The following is a 23,423-nucleotide window of genomic DNA, read 5'->3' as shown; positions in this document are numbered from 1 at the left end:
GCTCGGGCCTGTTTGGGCCTTTCCCTTCTTTCCCTCTTGTGTTGTGGTAGCAGTATGCCAATGCCTTTAGGCTTCAAGTCTTGTAAGTCTTGTGGGTGCTTGATGTCTGCGACAGACCCTCACTTATTTGCATGTGGTGCTTGGGGTGGACCACGACTCCACTGATTGCGAGGCGTGCCAGCGGTTGAAGCCGAAGTCACGTCTGGAACGCCGGATGAAACTATTATTGGCTTGCATGTCCAGATCGGCTTCATCGCCTCCCTCAGCCTCTGTGGACGGTTCTCGGAGCGGCCGGCATCGTAGTCATCCTCATCCCTCTCCAGTGCGTCAAGAGCGTCGCTTGCCTGTGGGTAAGTGTCACAGCTTATCCCCGAAGGCTGGTTTCCGGCCTGTTGGGGGTGTGGGCTCTCCACGGGTGATGTGGCCCTGTGTGGTGTCCCCCTATCCACCGTTCCCCGGTGAGGGGGAGTCGAGAGCCGAAATGGAGTTATATGCGGCAGCTTTGCAATCCTTGCTGGATTCTCCTCCTCCTCCTTCACCTCCTGGGATGTCAGTGGATCCTTTGTGCCATGCGGGGCCCTCCGCGGCGTTGCTCGTGGCTTCGGCCCTGGCGCCGGCTAGTGCAGATCCAGGCTCGGAGGATGTGGTGCCATTGGGGTCCAGCCCTTCGGGGTTCCCTCCTTCGGACAACGGCACCTATTCTTTACCGCAAACTCCTGCAGGAGTCCCTGTGGTGTCACGGGAGGTCGCTCGGGCTCGGGTCCCATCCCCGAGCCCATCTAGGTCCTTTGACAAGGTGGTCCTATCTAAGGCAGAGGTGATGCCGCTACGGCACCGGCAGCTGCTGGCATTGGCGGCGCCACAGGGGTCGGCGGACCCCTCTCGACCCGTTTTGGGTCGGGCTGGAAGGGGGCCCCTCGCTCCTCTCCGGGGCCTTCTCGTTCCTCCACGCAGGCGGCTGCCTCCTCAGAGGTCGAGTCAGGGCCGGCGGCGCCACAGAGGTCGTGCACCCCTCTCGTCCCCTCGTGGGTCGGGGCTGGCGGGGGTCTCCTTGTGGGTCCCCTGGTTCCTCTCGTCTCTCCGTGCAGATGGATGTCTTGCCGGAGGTCGAGTCGGACCTGGCGCCGCCGTGCAGCTCGATGACCCTATCTCGTCCCCTCCTGGGCCGAGGCTGGCGGGGGACTCCTTGTTGCTTTCCCGTGGCTTCTCGTTCTTTCACGCAGGCAACTGCCTCCTTGGAGGTCGAGTCGGCGTCCTGTGGTGTTTAATGACAACGACGAAGCTCTGCTCCAGGTTGCAGATTCTACGGCGTCAGACAGGTGTCAGATCGTGAATTCGTCCTCGGATGTTCCCTCTTCTCCAGAGGCTATGCGCCTGCTGGTGTCATCCTCACCAGAGACGGGCCACCACGTCGTGGCGTTCTCCCCGGCATCATCAAAAGACGACTCCTTGCCGTTGCCGAGGCCATGGCTTTCGCTAGAGGAACCACAGGTCCCCCACTCTTCGGCTCCTCTTTCCCCCTTTCGGGCTTGGCCCTTGCCCACTTCGGTTGGCTTCGGGAATGGCTGCCTTAGCCTATAGCCGTTGCCCACAGAGGAGCTGCTTTCTCCTCCACGGGGCCCTATGGAGGTGGGTGCGGCCTTTGCTTGCCCTGTTTCCACGGCTGTGGAGATTCTGCGCATGGGAGATCCGGCTGCCCATTTACCTGCAGATCACCTCTTGGAAGTTCTCCACCAGGGCTCTGGTGGACGGGAGCTTCTGCTCCCCTTTGAAGGTTCGCTCACTTCCTCTCTGATGGGGACTTGGGGACGCCCCACCACGGGGGATCCGGTGCCCCAACACCTTCTTCATCAACACCTTCCGGCGCCGCGTGACCCGGCGTGTCTTTCCATCCATCCCTCTGCCAGTGGGCCCTTGTTGCAGACTGCCTTTCCTTCCCTGCTGTTGGCTCCACCTTCCCGTGAGGCCTGTTGGCTGGACTCTTGGGGCCGCAAAATATATTTGGTTCAACTAGTGCGGCTCTGCGGGCTCATAACACCTTATGTGTGTTGGCTAAGGCCACCTCTTGTTTGTGGGACTCGGCGGAGTCCCTTTGATCCACAGCTTCTCAAGCGGGTGCTGGCATTGGAGCACCATGCAATGGATGGCCGGGAGCTGGTGGCGTTTATTCTTCGCTCCGCTCTGGACATCTCGGAGGTGTTGGGTCGTGCCATGGCTTCGTCGGTGACCCTTCGCCACCATGCTTGGTTTAGGGACAGTTTGTTCACAGAAAATGTGCGGGCACGGCTGGTGTATCTTCCTTTTGATGGTTCCCTTTTGTTCCACGCCCCAGCGGAATCGGCCATCTGGAGGTTTTTGGAAGGGCTTAGGCCTCCTCCTCCTCCCCCTCCTCCTCCTCCTCCTCCTCCTCCTCCTTCTTCTTCTCCCCCTCACTCAGTGACTGGTGAGTTTGGCTAGCTTTTGGTGATTTTCTTCCCTTTGGGGCTAGTCGCCCGTGTGATTCTGGTTCTGTGTGTTTTATGGCCACTCGCGTTCTCTTTGTGGAAGCTGTGGTTCTGTTGGCTGCTGGACAGCCCTTCTTTGCTGTGTGTTTTTGTTGGATTACCTGCTTCAGGTTGCCCTGACATAAGGTCTTGTGTTTTCTCTTGGGCTGATTGATAAGCCTTCTGCTGGGTTTTCTCCCCGCGACTTTTTCTGTTGTCCTCTGCTGCGGAAGTTCTTCCAAGGAGGGTTCCCATGTAATGCGACTTAACTTATCCTATCTGGGGTAGTAGTAGCTGTAATATAGCTTTTGCTATGGGAGGTTGCGGTCGCCTTCGGGCTACCACTCTCCTTGGTGTTCATGTACATTGCAGGTGCACGTGCGTTGTCTTCGCGGACCCCTCGCTGAGGTGTGTCCGGGCTCTTCTCCATTTTCGTGATCTTTATCTTGGAGACTGAGATGCTTTGCGTCCCTCCTTCTTCTGGTTTGGCCTGGCCGGTCTTCCGGGGGGCCCTGGGCTGTTTTTCTTGCTTCCGACTGCTTTCCTGTTGTCAACGCCATTCTGTCTGGTCTGTTGCCTTCTGACTGTAGTGGGCTCACCTTCTTTTCCCTCGTTTCCTTGGGCCCTCTAGGTTGTTCTTTCCTCTTCCTTGCCCTGGCATGGGTTGGAGGTTTTGTTGCCTTGTGAGGGTGTGGGGTGCTTCTGCCACCCCGGGCTTTGCCCTTGATTACTCTTTCCTCTTCTTCCCGCGCCCCCCCCCCCACATGGGGTCGGTGGTGTTCTGCTTGTGGGAGTTCCCTTTTGCCTGGGGAGACGAGGCTCTTCGCCTGTCTGTTGGACTAGTCTCCTGTGGGACCCTCTGTTCTGTCCAGGCTGGTGAGATCCTTTTGCAGACCCTCTTTTCCCGGGTATATGGCATGGGTATCTATTCTACCTTAAGGAATCTGTGGCTAGTAGTCTCTATCAGATGTACAAGTTACTTACCTTCGGTAATTATGTATCTGGTAGAGACGATTCTAGCCGCAGATTCCTTTACGGCTCGACCTTCCTCCCTGTTCTGCGAGGACCTTTTGTTTGGCCTTCTGCACTCGCCTCCCGGGGGTGGCTATTTCTTGCATTCCTTGTTTCCTTGACAGGCTGTTTTGTCTTGTCCTTGTCCCTTCCTCCTCGATTGGTACCTTGGACGATGGATCCGGGGGTGCTCCTGTGCTCCTCTGTTCTGGTTGCTCAGGATTGAGGCTTGTCTTTCCTCCCTCCCTTCCTCCCTCTTTGTTGCTGAGGGTCTTGGGTCTTCTGCTGCCTTCTGAGTTGTGGTTCATTGGTCGTTCCTTGCCTTTGCCCTTTGGTAGGGTTGTTGTACTCTGTGCCAGGGTGGTCTTGGAGGTTGTCGTTCCCTGTTTATCTTGGAACTGGGGCCCCATAGGTATTCTTGGTTGGGGTTGTGGCCCTGCTACATGTTGTGTGATATTTTTCTTATGTTCCTTCTCTCTGGGTAGGACTGCCTACATGCTGACAGGGTGGCTGTGCTCTGCTCTTTCTTCCTGCCTTTGGGTGATGCAGTGTTGACACTGCTCTTTGTGGTGTTGTTTGTCACCATCCCTTTTTCTATTTTGTCTGCTCCTTCGCACACCGTTCCATACTCCCACAGTTTTGTCTGTTGGCTCCTCGTTGTGGCTCGGAAAAGTTCTCAGAAGAAAACTGACGTAGGCATGCCGGGGCAGGAATTTTGTGACCTCGCTGACATCATGTATGCGGGTGACGCCTCGGCGGAGCTGCGATGCCGTCCCCCCGGTGCGCAGGGATGCTGGGCAATAAAGTTTCTGGATCCAGTCTCACGCCCCGGGATAATTTATGTTAAGGAATCTGCGTCTAGAATCGTCTCTACCAGATACATCATTACCGAAGGTAAGGAATTTGTACATCTTCCCGGTCTTCATGGTGGGAGTCCCACAGCAATAGTATAAATAGTAGTAGTGCTGAATACATTAAATAGACCTGCATAGAAAAAAAATTTCATTGAGCACTCTATCAACCTCATTTTATAACATCCAAAGTTAAGCCAATCACAGCTGAGACCTCAGAGTAACCCTCTCCACAGAGCCACCACACCTTAGATTTCGAACAGCACTTCGTGTGATTGGGAGTCTCTCTGAGCTCTGCTCAGTGACTGTTGGTTTTTTCAACTTTTGACCTCCAGCTTTCAACTCAAGTTATTCCTTTCTGTGACTTTCATTATTCCAGATAAAAAAGGGTTGTTTAGACCATGTAAGTATTGTGGAAAATCCCCACAAGCAATGTCTCCATTGCCTCTACCCTGACCATAAGTCCAGGGAATGCAAGTACTGCTGCACCTTCTCGGCCAAAACCCTTGTTAGATTTGGGGGTCTCTGGTTCACACAGGTAAATATTTGTGACAAGCAGGGACCCTCTCCTCTAGTTAGGATAAGGGGATAACCCTCTAAAATAAACCCTGCTCACCCTCAAGTTAGCGTGGTGGTATACAGACAAAATATCGAGTTCAAGATATAGAATTGCACTAATATCGAAGTCAAAATATAGAATAGACAAAATATCGAATGGACAGAATATAGTCAACAAAAATATCGAATGTAAGGTGTTCGAACTGGGGGTCTCTAGTTGGCAGAGGTAGGTACCACTGTCCAAATAGAGACCCTTGCTTCTAGTTAGGGTAAAGAGGAAACCCTCTGAGATAACCCCTGCTCACCCTCTAGGTAGCTTGGCACGAGCAGTCAAGGCTAATCAGAAGGCATTGTATAAAGTATTTGTACCAACACTCACAGTAACACAGTGAAAACACCACAAACGGACTCCACAACAGTTTAGAAAAATAAACCACACAAGACCAAAACAACAAAAATCCAACATACACAGTTCAAGAATATGGTTGCGAAAGAGTTCTTAAGGTTGCGATAAAAATAATCCACAGTTGCGTGAAAAGTTCACAGTTGCGTCACGCTTAGTCGACCGTTAGTTGCAACAAAGTTCCAAAAGCAGAAGCTGGTGCGATGGAAAACGAGCTATGCGTTGCTCCTGAGACCTTGGGGAGGCGATGCGACAACCCCGCTGCAGCAGCGGGCGTGTTGCGACGAATCCGGTCTGTATGGGGAGGAAGGCTACTTGTATGGATTCCGGTGCGTAAGTTCCGTAGGAAGTTTGTTCTCGCAAAGGTATGATGTGACGATCTCGTAGGGGCTGCGACGATCTCTGGGGCGACGATGCGCGATCCAGCGGCGATCTCTCTCTCGCAGCTCCTCGATGCGACGGCTCTACGACGATGTTCGTAGCGACGTGATGCAGTCCGCAAGCAAGCGGTACGGCGATCTCACCCAGCGACGACAGGCTCTGTGACGACACTCGCAGCGATGTTAGTCTTTCCGCACCGGTCTGGTGCATCCCGCAAACGAAGGATGCGACGGCTCTGGCAGCGGCAACAGTCGCTGCGACGATCTCGGCCTTCGGAGCAGCAGGAATTTCCTCGCACTGTCGGGGATGCGCTATGCAGCGAGCGATGCAATAACGTTTCTTTATCAAAGTCTTTAAATCTTGGTTTCCAGCTTCCCAGCACAAGTACAACTTCCAGATGCACCACACATGGGCCATGTACTCTAGGAAGGGCAGTACTCTCTCAGTAGAGCTCAGGGGATGCTGGGGGTGAAGTCCTTTTGTTCCTGGGACTTCAAAACAGGGAGCCAGCTCTTCTCAGGCCCTTGGAGATTCCTTCAAGCAAGGGGACACAGCACAACGCAAAGTCCTTCACCTCTCCTTGGCAGCAAAGCAACAGCAGGGCAATCCAGCAGAGCAATAGCTGGACAATCATCCTTCTTCAGTTTCAGCTTTCTCCTTGGCAGAGGTTCCTTCTTGATTCCAGGATGATCTAATTTTCTGTTGTCAGGGATCCAGTACTTATACCCCTAAAAGTATTTGTTCTCTTTGTGCAAATGGGCCCTGAGCCCAGTCTGAACCAGTTCTGGGTTTTCCTTGAGCACTTTGTTTTTCTGGCTTCTCCTTTCCTTTCAGAGTGAGGGGCAGGGCCATCAGCCGCCCAGCAGGAGGTGGACCCAGCATTGTGGAAGGCAGGCACAGCTCTATTCAGGCCCAGGTGCTATCTCCTACAACCAAACAAGTTGCAAATTCAGTCATTCAGCCTGGGGATGACTCAGCCAGCCTCATGGGGAATCCCCTGTCACTCTCAAACCAGACAGTCAATACACAAACAGGCCAAGGCACACAGAAAGGTCAGACAAGAGAACAGTAACTTTCTAAAAGTGCTGTTCTCAAACACAGGATTTAAAAACAACCTTTCCTAAAAGATGTGTTATTAAATTCTGAGTTCAGGGATACCAGACATTTATGTCCTATCTTGTTCCGATGGGAAGATCTGCTGGTAGCCACTGTAGCCAGCATCCCCCATGATAGCCTATGGAGCAAGATAGCCTTGCAGCAGTGAAAAACGAAAATGGCTGTAATTCACTACCAGAGCATGTCACCTGCACAAGTATATGCTCTACCTTTCTCATACACTGCACCCTGCCCAAGGGGATACCTTGGCCCTTCCATAGGGGTGACCAATGTGCACAAAAAGGGAAGGGTTAGGCCTGGTCAGTGGAGACACTAACCAGGAGGACATGGCAGTTCACAGACTGCACACATGCACTGCGGTGGCAGTCCGGAGACGCCATTTTAGGGCTACTCATGTGGGTGGCACAATCAGTGCTGCAAGCCCACTAGTTGCATTTGTCATCACCAGCCCTGGCACACCCTGCACAATAATTGTTGGCTTATCTGCACTTGGCTGGATTAGGGCAGTCAGGCACCGACAGTGATCGCTTCGCGGTGTTTTGGCCGCCATCTTGGGAGAGGGAATCTGGGGCTGCCGATTAAGGGCGCCATCTTGTTCGGGGGACTAGTTGCTTTCCCTGCACGACTCCCACGCCTACGGGTATTTAACATGGACGAAGATCCAGCGCGCAGCGAGGGCGCACAGCGAGGGCGCGCAGCGGAAGCGCGCCGGATGTGTGCCATAGGTAAGCCCGTTTGCGCCCGTTCGTGCACAGGACGCGCCGGGGGCCGGTCTTGCTGCCTCTTCATCTCGAGTCGCTTTTACATACACTAGAGATGACCTTCTCTGCTTGAACCCTGGCACTGTCTCGAGCTGTGCGCACTATACTATCAGTAGGCATCCAGGATCCTTGTCCTGTGGTTTGATGAACGTAAGATCTCTCAGCAAACATCACGAGGAAATTGCGTTACTCGTTGATTCTCATGAGTTAGACATTTTTCTCATGACTGAGACTTGGACAAGAGTGAATAGTGCGGTGGAGTTGGGCCTGGCCTGCCCCCCTGGCTATAAAATCATACATAACCCTCAGGTAGGGGCCAGAGGGGGAGGAGTCGGCCTGATTTTCAGGGAGACACTGGATCTTACCCAGTTTGACATCAAGGCAATCTCAGGACGCGAACTGATGGGATTTTCCTTAAATGGACAGGGAGGTGCTCTTTACACGGGCCTGTTATGCTATAGACCCCCGTCCAGTGCTCTGTCGGATGTGGATGAGCGTATCGATCTTATTCATGATCTATCCAACTCCCATTCGAGACTCTTGGTGTTGGGGGATTTTAACTTGTGGCCTGATGGTCCTACGGACTCAGCATATAAAGATCTGATTCAGGCCTGCTGCAACATCCAGTTGCAGCAGTTAGTACTTTCCCAGACCCATTCTAAGGGCCATATTTTAGATCTAATCTTTGGAGCTGCCTGTCAGGTGACCATACGCAACATCCTACCTCAATGCTGGACGGATCATGCGCTTGTACATTTCTTTCTCTCGCTCTCTGCCGCCTCAGTGAAGAAAGACAGCTTAGGAGCTACCAAGGTGGCCAGATAGTGGTCTAGACTTACGAAGCACCCAATCCTGCCTACTCTGCTTCCTAATGGCTTTACTTTGGGAGACAGTGTAGACATGAGTTATGAAACTCTCAACCAGCGTATTGTGGCTTCTTTGGACAATTTGGCCCCACTGCCGAAAACTAGAGGCAGTACTAAACACGCTAGACTGTGGTTCTCTGAGGATTTGCTTCAGCTAAAACTTCAATGCAAGCGGGCTGAACGTGCCTAGAGAAGGAAATATCTCGACTCTGATAGGGCTCTTTTTAAGCAGGCTTTGGCGACCTATAAAGCACAGGTTAGATGTGCAAAGGCTAGATTTTTAGAGGCATCGTTATTGTCAGCGCCGAACAAGTCCCAACCCTTGTTCAAGATTGTAAAAGAACTGTCTCGTCCCGCCTGTATTGCAAAAGATATTGCCGCATCTCAATCTATATGCGACTTGTTAGCACAGGCCTTTGAAGATAAGATTGCTGCCATCTTATGTAATCTCACCACTCCACCAGGCTCTGATTCTCTACCTCAGTCAAACCACCCTGTGTTTTCAACTTTGGAGGGAGATGCTACATTAGCTCGATTGAACAGCTTCCCGCTCCCGTCCTTTGAGGATTTTTGTATATTAGCTAATGGTGTCTCGTCGGGATCGCCTCTTGACCCACTTCCTCACAAATACTGGAAACTGTTTCAAGAAGATCTTTTTCCCCCTCTCTGCGACATTTGTGTTCAGTCCCTCAAGTCCGCTCGTGTCCCAGACTGCTGGAAGTTGGCAGTGGTATCTCCACTCCTCAAGAAGGAAACATTGGGAGGAGGAGCTACGCGGGCATCCAAGATGGTCGCGTGAGCAGAGGGATCCCGAGACCCGCGCCGCCCTTCTTGATCTATCCTTCTTATATCCTGGTTACTTCGATGGGCTTTTGAAGTACTATTCGTCCTGGTGCTGCTACACTTTTCCGTGCCGAGATCGGACTTCGGGAACCCATTTTACGCCGTCCTAAGTTTTCAGGCCTATCCCCGGACGGGACCGGGGACTCTGCTGCTTGGAATGGCCGAGCAGTAATTCAACAACAACGGTCGCCTGGCATTTGCTCTACCGGTGGTGTCGCTACTTTCACTTTTGGTTTCTGTTTCCCTGCCGAACTGATTGCCGAGGATCTACATTGCATTCCTGTGAGAAGTTGGCCTGATATGCAGTGCTCACTATTCTAGTGAACACTATGTATCAGTCCAGACAACCCTTATTGATGATTGGTTGTAAGTCAACCTTATAGACCAGCTATCCTAGTAGCGTGGATACGAGCAGTCTAAGGCTAAATACTCGAGAGGGCGTGTTAAGCCAGCTGTTATACCATCACATATACCCTTTGAACACCAAGTGAAAGGACACCACACAAGTGTTATGAAAATAAACAGTGTATTTATTAGAATCACAACAGCCCTGTACTCTTTATGAGGACAGGGTACTAAGCACAAAACAAAACTCTTACGAAAATACTTAAGTTAGCACAGTATATACAAATGCCGGAGGGGCACGGAAAATCATATACTCTAAAAGTGGAATGCGAAATTACTAGCAGGTAAGTACAGTACTAATAGGCTTTGGAATCGCTAGGACTTGACTATAGAATCTTTAGATTACTTCTAGGAGGCCCAGGGGACTTGGGTGCAGAGTGTGCACTCTCACGCGTGATGCGGGACAAAGTCTATGGTAGCTAGTAAAAGCAAAGTTAGTGTTCTCGGGCGAACCCGACCTGGTAGGAGGAAAACGAAAGTGGATTCTGACCCTTGGATAGTGAGGCTATGCTGGGGCACCGAAATGCCGAAGTTACCTAGCCCAGGGGCTGCAGCTGCATAGGTCTCAAAAGACGTCAGGAATCCTCGTAGACGGACCAGGAGCCTGGAAGAAAGATGCTGGCAGGCGACCAGTGAAGAGAGTTCGAAGTGATCAAAGCCTGGATCTTGAAGATGGATGACACCTGAAAGCAGAGGGGACCAAGTTCGTGACTACTAGCCAGTAGTCAGGTGGCACCAGGAGGGCACCGGATGGTAGTCACCTCGACTAGGTGAGTGGGCGACGCTGGGCTCTGCAGATCTCACGGACCAGGAGGCGTTGTCGGCGACCAGGATGGAGGAGCGAGCTGTCCCACGATGGATGAAGCTGTCGGCGTCGCTGGACCCAGGATTGGGCAACAAAGCCTTGGCTAATTCAAGCCCACGCAGTGGACCTAAAATGGCGTCTTGAGTGGACCAGGAGGGTCCGGGGGGCTCCTCTTTTGGAAGGGAGCAAGGGCCAGTCTGGAGCAACCAGACTAGCAGCAGTGATGTCGTCGGGCGTCGTGAAGAAGGCCACAAGCCAGCGGGCTAGTAGCCAAACAACGCGGTGAGCAGCAAAAAGCAGAAGGGCCCCACGCAGATCGCGGAGATGCTGGGAGGCTGTACTTCGGTGCTGGAGCTGCTCAGGGTCGGGGCTTCTCGGACCCCAAAGCACTCACCAGAGGGTCACTCAGCGGGCGTGCTGTAAAGAAGTCGTGCAGTCTTGGCGATAGCCGGTCCCTCGAGGTCTCGTCGCACTCACGGTTCTCAGCTTGGCTGTAGAGGTGAGTAGAGGTCAGAGGTGCCAGGGAAGCCGGGTCTGGTCGAGCTGGGCAGTCGGATTCCGGAGGAAGGACTTGCAGCAGACCGCAGTGTTCTTAAGATGGTGCCTGCGGATGCAGGGTGACTACTCCTTAGTCACAAGGGAGAATCTTGAGGAAGAAATCTTGAAGTCCTTTCGCAGAAAGTCGTGTCTTGATTCCAAAGATGATCTAATTTGAACAGGGGGCCCGCTCCCATCTTTATACTAAGAAAAGGGGCTGACCCGGTGACTAGGTCCTGCCTATGGGTGGGACTAGGAGGGGGGTGGTTACACCCCTCTCCCATGCCGGACTTCCCCCAGGCCAGGGGCTGGTGTGCCCCTGGAACTGGTTCTGACCGGCCTATGCGTAGTGAGCACCGGGGTGCCACTCAGCAGTCACCTTCCTGTAAAGCCCTGCCTACCCAGGATACACAAAACCCTGTCTGGGATGGTGCTAGCACCGCCCCGGACAGGAAACCCTTTGTCCAAGCTCTCCTCGCTGGAAGGACTCCCAGCAGCAGGAGGTCAGACTCGTGTCTGTGGTGGCAGCATCCATTTTGTAGAGCTGAGGCTTCGTTTAACTTTAACCGGGGTTCACAGTTACATACATGTCGTGTCCCTCTAGAAGGGTGGAATGCTAACCCCGTCGCCAGAATTGGCGAGGGGTTAGTATTCCAATTCGTATGACACCTTACTCGACATGCTTTGATAAAGCAATACCAAAGATAGCATTTAACCGCGAGGATTATAATGCACTTAAGAGTATATGGTATGCGTTATCATGGAACAGCTATTAGGACTTGGTTCCGCAAGCTGCAAACGGGCTCAGCTCATGTCAGAGCACCATTTCACACGATCCCATGCACTCTGCCTTCAGGATTGTTAAGGCCTGCCATAGGAGTGACTGATAGGAATCTGTTGTGTCCATTTTTAGGGTTAGATATAGGTATACTATATCTACAGCAAAGGGTGATTACACGACTTTGCCCCAGCTGTCATGCAGCCAGTTGTGTCAGATTTAGGAGGCCAGCCAGGGGTGGCATAATACATGCTTCAGCCCCTGGTAGGCCCTGGGTACACCTATGCCCTGAGTTACAGGGTCTGATAAGGTGGCCCAGTACCAATTGGTAAATGCACCTAGTGTACACGTTGTAATTTAGAAAGAGAACAGCCAGGCTGTGGGTCTGATTGGAAGGCCCACAGCCAGACAAAGTCGTAAACCAGTGAAACAAAAGCAAAAAATCTGGGTGATCATTGGATTGCAGACCCTACTCTCCTACATGACCCCCCCCACCAAACTTTGGGACAATAAACTAACATTGACCAGGTGAGTCTTCTTGTTCTAAGTGGAAATATCTGGTGAGCCCATCGGCATTGCCATGATCAGTACCAGGTCTATGTTCCACTGTAAAGTCCATCCCCTGTAGGGAAATGGACCACCTAAGCAGTTTGGGGTTTTCACCATTCATCTGATTTAGCCACAAGAGGGGCTTATGGTCGGTCTGAATCTTGAAGTGAGTGCCAAACAAGTATGGCCTCAGCTTCTTCAGGGCCCAAACCACAGCAAAGGCCTCCCTCTCAATAGCTGACCAATTCTTCTCTCTGGGGGTCAGCCTTCTGCTTATAAAAGCAGTGGGCTGGTCTTGACCATCAAAATTCAGTTGAGATAGAACAGCTCCCACACCCAACTCAGAAGCATCTGTTTGGACAATGAATGGTTTGGAGTAGTCTGGACTCTTGAGGATAGGTGCTGTGCACATGGCCTGCTTTAGGTCATCGAATGCTTTTTGACAGCCTGCTGTCCACTGAACCTTTTTTGGCATTTTCTTACTTGTCAGTTCATTTAATGGAGTCACAATTGATCCATAGTTCCTGACAAACTTTCTGTAGTAACCAGTCAGGCCCAAGAAAGCTCGAACCTGAGTCTGGGTGGTTGGAGGAGCCCAGTCCCTGATTGACTGTATTTTGCTCTCCAGTGGTTGAACTTGGCCTCCACCTACAAGGTGGCCCAAGTACACAACCTGTGTCTGCCCTATCTGGCACTTGGTGGCCTTGATAGTGAGGCCTGCTGCTTGCAGAGCCTCTAACACTTTCCTCAGGTGGACCAGGTGATCCTCCCAGGTGGAGCTAAAGACAGCAATATCATCAAGATATGCTGCACAGAAGTCATCCAGCCCAGTGAGAACATGATTCACCAACCTTTGGAAGGTGGCAGGTGCATTTTTCAGACCAAAGGGCATTACCACAAACTGATAATGCCCACCAGGGGTTGACAATGCTGTCTTGGGCTTGGCATCCTCAGCTAACCTGATTTGCCAATACCCAGCTGTCAGGTCAAATGTACTTAAGTAGTTGGCAGAAGCCAATCTATCTATAAGTTCATCTGCCCTTGGTATTGGGTGGGCATCAGTCTTAGTGACTGCATTGAGACCCCTGTAGTCTACGCAGAACCTCATCTCTTTCTTACCACCCTGGGTGTGAGGTTTTGGCACTAGAACTACTGGACTAGCCCAAGGGCTATCTGAGGGTTCAATGACTCCCAACTCCAACATTTTCTGCACTTCAGTTTTGATGCAGTCTCTAACATGATCAGGCTGCCTGTAGATTTTACTCTTGACTGGCAGGCTGTCACCAGTGTCAACCTCATGGGTACACCAATTGGTCTGACTGGGTGTCAGAGAGAACATATGTCTGAAAGACTGAAGAACCTGTTTACAGTCTTTCTGCTGATGTTCAGATAGGCTGCCACAAAAGACAACACCATCTACTGACCCATCATCAGGATTCTGAGTGAGCAGGTCTGGGAGAGGGTCACTCTCTTCCTCCTGTCCCTCATCTATGGCCATGAGCAAGCTCATTTCCTTCCTGTCGACATATGTTTTGAGCCTGTTGACATGGCTCACCCTGTGGGGGCTCCTGGGAGTTCCAAGGTCCACCAGGTAGGTGACCTCTCCCTTTTTCTCAAGAATTGTGTAGGGCCCAGACCATTTGTCTTTGAGTGCTGCTGGGGCCACTGGCTCCAACACCTACACCTTCTGTCCAGGCTGAAAAACAGTCAGGACAGCCTTTTGGTCATGCCAAGCTTTTTGGAGTTCTTGACTGGCCTTAAGGTTTTCAGATGCCTTCTCCATATACTCAGCCATCCTGGAGCGGAGACCAAGTACATAGTCCACTATGCTGGTTGCAGGCTTTTTGAGAGGTCTCTCCCATCCTTCCTTCACCAAGCACAGGGGTCCTCTTACAGGATGCCCATACAAAAGTTCAAAAGGGCTGAAGCCAACCCCCTTCTGTGGGACCTCTCTGTAAGCAAACAGAAGGCAGGGAATCAGGACATCTCATCTACGCCTGAGCTTTTCAGGTAGTCCATGAATCATCCCTTTTAGGGTCCTGTTGAACATTTCAACAAGCCCATTGCACTGTGGGTGATAGGGTGTGGTGAACTTGTAGTTGACACCACATTCCTTCCACATAGCAGTTAAGTAGCTTGACATGAAGTTTGCACCTCTGTCAGAGACAACCTCCTTAGGGAAGCCCACTCTGGAGAACACTCCAACTAGGGCCCTTGCCACTACAGGTGCTGTAGTGGTCCCTACCACCAGTATAAACTTGTGCCCTGATGCTGTCTGGGGTTCCATTGGACCAACAATGTCAATCCCCACTCTTTCAAAGGGCACCCCCACCACAGGCATTGGTATAAGGGGGGCCTTTGTTGTGCCACCTGACTTACCACTGGCTTGGCAAGTGACACAGGAGCGACAAAACTCCTTGGTATCCTCATTCATGTGAGGCCAGTGAAAGTGTGAGACAAGCCTGTCCCAAGTGTTTGTCTGGCCTAAGTGACCTGCTAAGGGAATCTCATGGGCCAAGGTAAGGAGGAATCCTCTCTGAGACAAGGGGATAACCAGCCTCCTGGTCATGCCAGGCTTGGGGTCTCTTGCCTCAGTGTACAGGAGTCCATCTTCCCAGTATACCTTGTGGGTACCTGTGGTGTTCCCAGCAGCCTCAGCAGCAGCCTGCTGTCTGAGGGGTTCAAGGGAAGGGCAGTCTAACTGGTCCTTCCCCAGGTCTTCCCTTGAGGGGCCACCTGAACCCAGAAATTCAACTTGATCAAGTTCGAACTCTTTAGGCTCAGTTTCCCTCAATTCCTGTAGGTCAGCCACCGCTGAGACATGATCCACAACCTGGGGCAAGGGGGAAGGCAATGCCTTAACCCTACTGCTCTTCTTCTTGAAAGGTGTCTGGTCCATTGTTCCAGGATCCAGCACCTGTTCAGTGGGGCATCTTCTGGCCTGTGACCTAGTCACAGCAAGCACATGTGCTGGCAAGCCTAACATCTCCATGTGAGTCCTGTGCTCCACTTCTGTCCACTGTGATGACTCCAAATCATTGCCCAACAAACAATCCACTGGGAGGTCTGAACTAACTACAACCTTCTTTTGGCCAGTTACCCCTCCCCAGGAGAAAGCTACAATTGCCATACTATGACTGGTAGTGACATTGCTTGCATTGGTCACCAGGAAATCTGTACCTGGCATGATCTGTCCAGGGTCCACAAAGTTAGGTGTCACCATTGTGACACTGGTGCAAGTGTCCCTATAGGCCTGAGCCATTTTTCCATTAATGAAAGGTGTCTGTCTGTATTTGCCCAAAGTATTGGGACTGACATCAGGGGATATATCCACATCCCCTGTACAGACAAGGACAGCCTGAGTGAGTGTGCCAACTAAGTTGTCATACCCCTCAGAACCCAGGGTTAACCCAACTAAACCCTTGGGAGGTGCACTACCACTGCTGACTGTACTAGGGGGCACAGGTGCCTTAGGGGCTGCAGTGGCAGGAGTCTGCCCTCCTCCTTTCTTGGTGCACTCACTAAACCAGTGAGTTTTACTTTTGCAGTATTGGCACCACCTTTTAGATTGGCCTTCTTGATTCTTCTTTTTTTGGGGAGCCTGACCCCCACCCTCTTTGGGTTGTTGGGGACCTGTTGAAGACTTCTGGTCATTTTGTTCACCCTTAGAATCTTTACCCTTCTGGTTTGCTTTCTTCTGACCACCTTGATTCTGGCCCTAGTTCTGCTTTACTCTTGTTCTGACCCATCTGTCTGCCTTCTTTCCCAATTCTTGGGGAGAGGTCAGATCTGAGTCAACAAGATGCTGATGCAACAACTGGTTCTGACAATTGTTTAAAATTTGTTCTCTCATGATCAAATTATACAATCCTGTGTAATCAGTAACCTTACTGCCCAGCAACCAGCCCTCCAAAGCCTTAGTGGCACAATCTACAAAATCAGACCAATCCTGAGACTGAGTTTTCTGGGTATCCCTAAACAGCAACCTGTACTGCTCAGTGGTTAGGCCAAACCCATCAATCAGTGTATTCTTCAGGACTTGGTAATTGTTAGCATCCTCCACTCTAGTAGTGAGGAGCTTATCTCTACCTTTACCTTCAAAGGAGAGCCACAAGATAGCTACCCACTGACTCTGGGGGACACACTGTACAGTGCAGGCCCTCTCCAAAGCAGTAATCCATTTGTGGATGTCATCCCCTTGTTTAAAGGGGGGCACTATCTTATTCAGGTGCTTTGTATCAAAACTCCTTTACCTATTGCTAGGTATAATGCTGCCACCAGTGGGTTTTGACCCACTCAATTCTTGCTCTCTAGCAAAGGCAAGTCTTTCTTTGGCCAGGGCAAGTTCTTCCCTTTCAATCCTCAGATTGACTTCCCTTTCCTTGGCTTCATAGATTCTCCTCTGAGGGGAGGTCATCCTCCTCAGAGCAGAGGCCTGAGAGCCATTGGTTTGAATGGATCTGTTAGAGCCTCTTGATAGAGACCTAACTCGTCCACTCCCAATGTTAAGCTGGCCTGAGAGGGGTCCCAGGGGTCTCCTAGTACCATTCTCATGCCTGCTTAAGTTGTCCCTAGTTAGCTGGCTAACTACTTCTGGACCTTTGTCTGCCTCGTCCCCAGATGTCTCTAGATCCTCATCCTCCTCTTCACCTTCTGCAGAGAGATGGATAAGGTCGGGTCACCTGAGGTTCCCTCTAGGGGAGGCATGTTCCCATCTGGATTAGAAGGGTCTGGGTTACCAGCCCTCCTGGCATCATAAGTCTCTAAGAGACCAATTAGAAAGGGAATTGTGGGGTTAGACCCCTGTTTTAGTTTCCTGGAGGTACACACTTGCCTCATCTCCTGGAAGCTAAGAGCAGCATATCTGGAAGTAGTGACCTGTGGAGGGTCCACTGACACAAGGGGAGACTCAGAGTTTTCTCCTTTGTCTGACATGCTGATTCTAGTGTGGTGTAAGTGATGCACCTACCTACACTATATGTTTGCCTACTGATCCCTTGCTAAGAGTTGTAGCCAAGGTGTGCTAAGCCTTGAGGAGCTACAACAGCTGGTTCAGTAGAACTCAGAGTATTCTAAGCTAAGTTATATGTACCTGAAGTACTTACGTGATCTTTCACAAGATATTCTTAGGATACGTGTGGTAAAACAACAGCAAGCTCAAATCCCAACCGCTGCTCACCAATGTGAGAAGTTGGCCTGATATGCAGTGCTCACTATTCTAGTGAACACTATGTATCAGTCCAGACAACCCTTATTGATGATTGGTTGTAAGTCAACCTTATAGACCAGCTATCCTAGTAGCGTGGATACGAGCAGTCTAAGGCTAAAGACTCGAGAGGGCGTGTTAAGCCAGCTGTTATACCATCACATATACCCCTTGAACACCAAGTGAAAGGACACCACACAAGTGTTATGAAAATAAACAGTGTATTTATTAGAATCACAACAGCCCTGTACTCTTTATGAGGACAGGGTACTAAGCACAAAACAAAACTCTTACGAAAATACTTAAGTTAGCACAGTATATACAAATGCCCGAGGGGCACGGAAAACCATATACTCTAAAAGTGGAATGCGAAATTACTAGCAGGTAAGTACAGTACTAATAGGCTTTGGAATCGCTAGGACTTGACTATAGAATCTTTAGATTACTTCTAGGAGGCCCAGGGGACTCGGGTGCAGAGTGTGCACTCTCACGCGTGATGCGGGACAAAGTCTATGGTAGCTAGTAAAAGCAAAGTTAGTGTTCTCGGGCGAACCCGACCTGGTAGGAGGAAAACGAAAGTGGATTCTGACCCTTGGATAGTGAGGCTTTGCCGGGGCACCGAAATGCCGAAGTTACCTAGCCCAGGGGCTGCAGCTGCATAGGTCTCAAAAGACGTCGGGAATCCTCGTAGACGGACCAGGAGCCTGGAAGAAAGATGCTGGCAGGCGAACAGTGAAGAGAGTTCGAAGTGATCCAAGCCTGGATCTTGAAGATGGATGACACCTGAAAGCAGAGGGGACCAAGTTCGTGACTACTAGCCAGTAGTCAGGTGGCACCAGGAGGGCACCGGATGGTAGTCACCTCGACTAGGTGAGTGTGCGATGCTGGGCTCTGCAGATCTCACGGACCAGGAGGCGTTGTCGGCGACCAGGATGGAGGAGCGAGCTGTCCCACGATGGATGAAGCTGTTGGCGTCGCTGGACCCAGGATTAGGCAACAAAGCCTTGGCTAATTCAAGCCCACGCGGTGGACCTAAAATGGCGTCTTGAGTGGACCAGGAGGGTCCGGGGTGCTCCTCTTTTGGAAGGGAGCAAGGGCCAGTCTGGAGCAACCAGACTAGCAGCAGTGATGTCGTTGGGCGTCGTGAAGAAGGCCACAAGCCAGCGGGCTAGTAGCCAAACAACGCGGTGAGCAGCAAAAAGCAGAAGGGTCCCACGCAGATCGCGGAGATGCTGGGAGGCTGTACTTCGGTGCTGGAGCTGCTCAGGGTCGGGGCTTCTCGGACCCCAAAGCACTCACCAGAGGGTCACTCGGCGGGCGTGCTGTAAAGAAGTCGTGCAGTCTTGGTGATAGCCGGTCCCTCGAGGTCTCGTCGCACTCACGGTTCTCAGCTTGGCTGTAGAGGTGAGTAGAGGTCAGAGGTGCCAGGGAAGCCGGGTCTCGTCGAGCTGGGCAGTCGGATTCCGGAGGAAGGACTTGCAGCAGACCGCAGTGTTCTTAAGATGGTGCCTGCGGATGCAGGGTGACTACTCATTAGTCACAAGGGAGAATCTTGAGGAAGAAATCTTGAAGTCCTTTCGCAGAAAGTCGTGTCTTGATTCCAAAGATGATCTAATTTGAACAGGGGGCCCGCTCCCATCTTTATAATAAGAAAAGGGGCTGACCCGGTGACTAGGTCCTGCCTATGGGTGGGACTAGGAGGAGGGTGGTTACACCCCTCTCCCATGCCGGACTTCCCCCAGGCCAGGGGCTGGTGTTCCCCTGGAACTGGTTCTGACCGGCCTATGCGTAGTGAGCACCGGGGTGCCACTCAGCAGTCACCTTCCTGTAAAGCCCTGCCTACCCAGGATACACAAAACCCTGTCTGGGATGGTGCTAGCACCGCCCCGGACAGGAAACCCTTTGTCCAAGCTCTCCTCGCTGGAAGGACTCCCAGCAGCAGGAGGTCAGACTCGTGTCTGCGGTGGCAGCATCCATTTTGTGGAGCTGAGGCTTCGTTTAACTTTAACCGGGGTACACAGTTACATACATGTCGTGTCCCTCTAGAAGGGTGGAATGCTAACCCCGTCGCCAGAATTGGCGAGGGGTTAGTATTCCAATTCGTATGACACCTTACTCGACATGCTTTGATAAAGCAATACCAAAGATAGCATTTAACCGCGAGGATTATAATGCACTTAAGAGTATATGGTATGCGTTATCATGGAACAGCTATTAGGACTTGGTTCCGCAAGCTGCAAACGGGCTCAGCTCATGCCAGAGCACCATTTCACACGATCCCATGCACTCTGCCTTCAGGATTGTTAAGGCCTGCCATAGGAGTGACTGATAGGAATCTGTGTTTCCATTTTTAGGGTTAGATATAGGTATACTATATCTACAGCAAAGGGTGATTACACGACTTTGCCCCAGCTGTCATGCAGCCAGTTGTGTCAGATTTAGGAGGCCAGCCAGGGGTGGCATAATACATGCTTTAGCCCCTGGTAGGCCCTGGGTACACCTATGCCCTGAGTTACAGGGTCTGATAAGGTGGCCCAGTACCAATTGGTAAATGCACCTAGGGTACACGTTGTAATTTAGAAAGAGAACAGCCAGGCTGTGGGTCTGATTGGCAGGCCCACAGCCAGAGAAAGTCGTAAACCAGTGAAACAAAAGCAAAAAAATCTGGGTGATCATAGGATTGCAGACCCTACTCTCCTACAATTCCTGACTCTGGTGGTCAGACCAGCTCTACGTCTGACCAGGCCTTTGGCCGGCAATCTGTAATTTTCCACGAAAGTGTGGCTTTGGAGTCCAGAGGGTCGCTGCCATCATATCGCGGCCAGGAAGACCCAACGAGGTGCCGATTCCAACATGGCGACGAAGCCAGAGCTGGAGAAGCGCAGGAAAGTCACCAACCGTGGGGGATCGGTCCAGACTAACGTGATAGACCGTTATACACAGCCAAGAGGCTCCCCCAGCGCTGCTGGCCGAGGCACTGAAGACATGAGGGCGGACCAGATGGCTGCATCGGAGGTGTCTCTTCAAGATCTAATGGCCGCCATTTCAGGACTCAAGGCGGATATGGGTCAACAATATGAGGCCATCGTGTCCAAGATAGACATGGTGGCGGTCGATGTCACCCTCATTTGAGCAGATCTGGCTAAAACTAACGAGAGGGTCAAGGAATTGGACCTTAAGGCTACCAGTCTGGTTACCGATATGACGGAAGCACAATCGGAGATCGGGAATCTCCGGTCATCACATGATCTTTTGACCAGACGTATGGAGGAGTATGATAATCGGGCCCGACGCAACAACATTCGCCTGGTCGGGGTGCCGGAGGACAGCGGTGCTGCCTCGATCGATTTACTGGTCGAGGAGTTGATTGTTGGTAAACTTGCTCCTGCAGGCCTTAGTTAATTCTTTGCGGTAGAGCGTGCGTACCACTTCCCAGGTGGACAAGTCAAACCGGGGGCCCCCCCAAGGCCTATTATTGCTAGGCTATTTCACTTTCGGGACACCATTCTCCAGGCCTCTTGTAGACACGGCCCGCTGAAATTCAAGAACAGCTCCATTTCCATCTACCCTGACTTTACTCCTCAGGTGCAGCGGCAACGATCTGGATTCCTGAGAGTGAAGCGCCGTCTGAGAGACATGGGACTCAAATATGCGATGTTGTTCCCCGCTTGTCTACGTATTGAATACAGAGAACGTGCTTTCTTTTTTGATCAACCGGACAGTGTCAGTGACTGGCTGGATTCGTTGCCGAAGGACGACGCCGAGAGCAGAGGACCCGGAGGCGCGGACGGAGGTGCATCGGCGCAAGAATGACTTTGGGTCCTGGGGTCCGATTCTGGGTCGTAATTATCTGCAGAGTATTTTTATATACTTTCACTTTTAGGCCCAAGCGTGGGGCGGGTTGGGATAGTCTCTCCCTTCCTCCTCGGGGGTTCTTTGTGTAGATTTTTGGAGGGAGCGACAGGCACACTGCAGTTTGGGGTGGCTCATGAGTCAGCAGGGGTGCAGGGTGGGGGGTGTTGTAACGGGTTTTTGGTTGGGAGGTGGGGGGAGGGGTTTTGGTTGTTTTTGTGTTCTATGTTCTTTCTCACATGGTACTTTATCGCTTATACGTATCCGTGCTCTGAGGTTTTGGGTGGTGGTGGTGTGGGAGTCACACTGGAATGGGGGGGGGGGTGACATGAAAGTGCTATCTTGGAACGTTAATGGTTTGGGAGACAGGATTAAACGTGGTATTGTGCTTCAATTTATTAGACGCCATTCCCCAGACGTTGTTTTCCTCCAAGAAACCCACTTGATAGGGAATGCTTGCAAAGCTCTTGACCGCTGAGGTTACCGACTTGTGGCTCACGCTGGCTTTACATCCGGCTCCCGGGGGGTTGGCATAATGGTGAAATCCTTTTTGGCCCTCACAATTAATGATGTCACTCTCGACGGTCGGGCCGTTATGCTGCTGTTTCCGGGAGATGGGAGGGGAGGTTGGTGGTACTTGTTGCTGTGTATATCCCCCCGGGACTGCAGGCCACCACTTATGCTGACCTTGGTAGGACTCTTCTAGGGCTTCCAGATGGTCTCCTGATTATGGGTGGGGATTTTAATTCTGTAATTTCTGGCGAGTGTGACCGGCTGCCCCCCAGGGTTCTCTCACTGTCCCAGATGTGGCTGACTGACTTGCTTGAGACCTTTGGGCTGGTGGATGTTTGGCGGATGTTGCACCCCGCACAAACTCAGTACACTTTTCACTCCGGTGCACATGGAAGCCTCTCGAGAATTGATTACTTTTTGATGTTAACCGCCAATTCCTCCTTGGTGAGTGGGATTCGACATCTCCCTAGGGGTATTTCTGACCATTCCCCTCTGTTACTTGAGGTCTCGGTGGGCGGATTTTCTGGCTGTAGGGTCCCTCCTCTTCCTCCCTGGCATTTTGGGAATCCCCAGCTTCGTTCGAACTTGGTTAAGGCGATCAATTGCTATTTTGATGAAAATGTGGGATCGGTCGCCTCCCCTACGATTCTGTGGGAGGCCTTCAAAACTGTCATACGGGGCTCCGCGCTGTCCCTTATTGCTGCCGATAGGAAGGTGAGGAGGGAAGCTGTGTCAGCTCTTGAGGCCGAAATAACAGAACTCAAGACTGAGTTGGGTAGAGATGATACACCTGCGCTCTTGCATTCCCTGGAGCTGAAACAGGCAGACTATAGAGCCCTGGTCAATCAATCAATCAATCAGTGACACTTATAAAGCGCACTACATACCCGTAGGGTCTCAAGGCGCTGGGGGGGGGGGGTGCCGCTACTGCTCGAACAACCAGGTCTTCAGCTTCTTCCTGAAGGATAGGTGGTCTTGGGTCAGGCGCAGGTCGGGAGGGAGGGAGTTCCAGGTCTTGGCGGCCAGGTAGGAGAAGGACCTTCCTCCTGTAGTCGCTCTTCGGATGCGGGGGACGGCGGCGAGGGCGTGGTTGGCTGATCGGAGGTGGCGTTTGGGAGCGTAGAAGTTGAGTCGGCTGTTGAGGTAGCTCGGGCCTTGGTCGTGTAGGGCTTTGTGTGCGTGGGTGAGGAGGCGGAAGGTGATTCTTTTGTTGACGGGTCACTGAGGCTGCTAAGGCGATGCGTGTGAATCAGTTGGGTCGTTTATTTGATGTGGGTGATAAGGCTAGTAAGCTCCTGGCGTGGTTGGACAAAGCTGATAGACTGAATCGTGTGGTGCCGGAAATACTTTGCGAAACGGGAGAAAGTGTGACTGACCCGGGCGAGATCTTTGAATGTTTTGTGGACCATTTCCGAACAGTATACAGTTCTGTGAGTGATCGTGATGAGGCTGATTCCTGTTTGCTTTTACGCGACATCGCACTCCCTTGTGTGTCGGAGGAGGAT

This window comes from Lissotriton vulgaris, chromosome 8 (genome assembly GCF_964263255.1).
Source record: "Lissotriton vulgaris chromosome 8, aLisVul1.2, whole genome shotgun sequence".
Taxonomy (NCBI): Eukaryota; Metazoa; Chordata; class Amphibia; order Caudata; family Salamandridae; genus Lissotriton; species Lissotriton vulgaris.
The sequence above is the reverse complement of the archived record's forward strand: the minus strand, read 5'-3'. Positions refer to the sequence as shown.